At 48.7% G+C, this 3,400-nt stretch overlaps 1 pseudogene across 1 annotated transcript; it reads left to right on the plus strand.

Moving 5' to 3' along the window:
- The first annotated feature begins 98 nt into the window (after window positions 1-98).
- Window positions 99-1,413, plus strand: LOC103728743 (annotated as a pseudogene). Its single transcript, XR_001872131.1, has one exon. The product of XR_001872131.1 is annotated as an alpha-enolase pseudogene (transcript).
- Window positions 1,414-3,400: the final 1,987 nt, after the last annotated feature.

Here is a 3,400-nt window from a genome sequence, read left to right on the forward strand (position 1 = left end):
AATGTTGAAAACCATCAGTAGACTCTGCTCTTACCACTCTCCTTGGTGTCCACAGCACCTCCCATTCCTTTCCTGAGTTGTGACCCAGTGGCCAGAAATTCACCATGTTTATTTTCAAGATCCATGCCAGAGAGAGATCTTTGACTCTTGTGGGAATCCCATTGAAGTTGATTTCTACACAGATCTCTTCTGAGCTGCTGTGCCCAGTGGTGTCTCAACTGTATCTACAAGGCCCTGGAGCTCTGGTACAATAAAACACGCTGCATGGGGAAGGGCGTCTCAAAGGTTGTTGAGCACATCAATAAAACTATTGCACCTGCTCTGGTTAGCAAGAAACTAAACGTTGTAGAACAGAAGATCGACAAACTGGTGATTGAAATGAATAGGACTGAAAATAAATCTAAGTTTGACTTGAATGCCATCTTGGGAATATCCCTGGCTGTCTGCGAAGCTGGTGCTATAGAGAAGGGCATGCCCCTGTACCAACACATTGCTGACCCAGCTGGGAGCCCCGAAGTCATCTTGCCCATCCCGGCTTTCAACATGATCAACTGCGGTTCTCACACTGGCAACAAGCTGGCCACGCAGGAGTTCATGATCCTCCCTGGGGGTGCTTCCACCTTCTGGGAAGCCATGTGCATTGGAGCAGAGGTTGACCACAACCTGAAGAATGTCGTCAAGGAGAAATATGGGAAAGATGCCACCAATGTAGATGATGAAGGCAGGTCTGTGCCCAACGTCCCGGAGAACAAAGAAGCCGTGGAACTGCTCAAGAACGCAACTGGGAAGGTTGGCTACACTGACAAGGTTGTCATTGACATGGATGTAGCTGCCTCTGAGTTCTTCAGGTCTGGCAAATACGACCTGGACTTCAAGTCTCCTGATGACCCCAGCGGGTACATCACACCTGACCAGTTGGCTGACCTGTATAAGTCCTTCATCTGAGACTATCCAGTGATGTCCATCGAGGACCCCTTTAACCACGATGACTGGGAAGCTTGGCAGAAGTTCATAACTAGTCCAGGCATCCAGGTTGTTGGGGACGATCTCACAGTGACCAACCCAAAGGAGATTGCCAAGGCCGTGGGCAAGAAGTCCTGCAACTCCCTCCTGCTCAAAGTGAACCATATTGGCTCTGTGAACGAGTCTCTGCAGGCATGCAAGCTGGCCTAGTCTAATGGTTGGGGCATCATGGTGTACCATAGCTCTGTGGAGATTGAGGATACCTTCATTGCTAACCTGATGGTGTGGCTCTGCACTGGGCAGATTAAGACTGGTGTGCCTTGCCGATCTGAGTGTCTGGCCAAGTACAATCAGATCCTCAAAATCGAGGAGGAACTGGGCAGCAAGGCTAAGTTTGCCTGCAGGTCCTTCAGAAACCCCTCTGGCCCTCAGTCATCACCGACTGCATAGGCTCTGTCCCTGATAGCGAGGCTGCTCCAGCCTGGCTCAGTGTTTGCCAGGTCTCTGTAGTTAGCTCCCTCTCCTGCCACTGCTTCCCTAGAGATGGGAAGGCACACCTGTCTACCTAGAGACCTTTTGGAAACCCCAGCTCTGTAATCATGTGATTGGTCCAAATCATTGTTTGTCACCTCACTTCCCACCTAGTGTCAAGAGTCCTCATACTTCCAGTGTAATCTCCAAGCTGCCCACAGACATGGAGTCAATGGTTCTTTGTGCAAAATAAAAGCCTCAGTGACTCATAAGAAAGAAAGAAAAAAAAAGAAAGAAAAACATCAGCAACAAAAAGATTGGGATTTCTTCTTTTTCTGTAGCTAAATTTGTGTTTTCCTCCACTGTGGAGCCCTATTGTTTTTCTGGTCTTGGCTTTTTTGTAGCCTTTTCTGCATCAACCTCCTCCACAGCTTGAAGGCCCTGGGACAGACCTATGGCCTCAGTTCCAGGTCCTCAGTACCCTCAAGTAGGGGTAGGGTGGGCAGCAGCAGAAAAGCCACCCTACAGGTATGGTCCAAAGCCTGTTGATGCCCTGCTGATGCTCTGTCAGTCTTGGTCTTGACCCTGTCTGTGCAGGAGTCAGCCCTCTGCGCCATCTACCCGTGGAGCTAGCAGTTTATAGTTCCTCCTTCTCGCAGCTATACATGCCTCTCTCAGTAGAGGGAAGAGGCAGCTCAAGGATCAGAGCAGAGCAGTGATCTGCTCCCAGACACACAATAGTACTGCAGCTGAGTCTTCTTGTCAGGACCTGTGTTTTCAATGACTGCATGTAGCCTATGTAAGGGAATTTTGTCCGTGTCTATACAGGAGGATAGTATCCACTGAGAAGGCTGGGGAGATGGAGTAGCTTCTTTGGCCTAGCCCCTTCCTCCTTCACAGGTACCCTGGTTTCTTGTAGGTTTTGCTTTCCACCTGTGACTAGTGCAGTGACTCAGCAGCCTGGTCCTGAGCCTGTGAGAGAGCTTTTGGGGTAGGGCCTCAGGGCCATGAGTTGCTCCTGCTTCTCTGGGTTATAGGGGTGCTGCTCCCAAAGCAGCTCAGCATAGTTTGGGCAGCTCCCACAGGTCATGCCACACTTCCTTGGGTACATAACACTTCTGTGTCTTATGTGTAACCTGGGCCTCCTGTGGGAAACAAACAAGGCAGGGGTCACTGATCCATTTTACAGTTGAGAAAACTGAGGCTCAGGCAAGAAATTGAGAAGCAGAGTGCCCCGAGGAACAGGTTGAAAAGCATAGGCCTTGAGGAAGGAGATATCAGCTCTTGAGAGGAGGGCTAGGATTTGAAACAGGGCTTTCTGAGTAATAAGTTCATGCCCTTGGCATTGGAGGAAACTACACATCCAGAGAAGTGATTTGGACTTGATGTGGAACTTTTGTTCCAAAAGATCAGCTGATGCTTGCAAAGAGTGCCATTCAAGCCAGGAGCCATCAGGATGCTGGGGGCAGGCCCCAGCCTGGTGGTAAGGCTTTTCTTTCCGAAATGTTTTTGAAATAGAAGCAGGAAGTGATTTGTTACTACATATAAAAACATGGTTAGAAAGGCACTAGGTAAACACCAACTAAAATTTAGGTACAACTTCAGTGAGTATTCTGAGCTGATTCAGTCTCAAGAGGTATTGGAGTTTCGAGCAGGGGCAGAAAGTCACCGCTCCTCATACACCTACAGGAATGATGTGAAGGAGCCATGTGGGGATGGCGGTTTACATTGTTTACTGCTTTTTGTACATGATTTGAACCAGAGTTGGAGAAGGAAAGCATCAAGTTCTTTGATCTGGAGCAACAGAAATGGATTCTAGTTAACCAATGGGAGAGAGAGAGAGAGAGAGAGAGAGAGAGAGAGAGAGAGAGAGAGAGAGAGAGATATTTGTGGACAGAAATGGAGTAGCCCAGAGAATCACACGCAATTCTTGGAAAGGCTACCACTCCAAGCAAACTCTATGACT

Source organism: Nannospalax galili, unplaced genomic scaffold (assembly GCF_000622305.1).
Source record: "Nannospalax galili isolate Female #2095 unplaced genomic scaffold, S.galili_v1.0 scaffold530, whole genome shotgun sequence".
Classification (NCBI taxonomy): Eukaryota; Metazoa; Chordata; class Mammalia; order Rodentia; family Spalacidae; genus Nannospalax; species Nannospalax galili.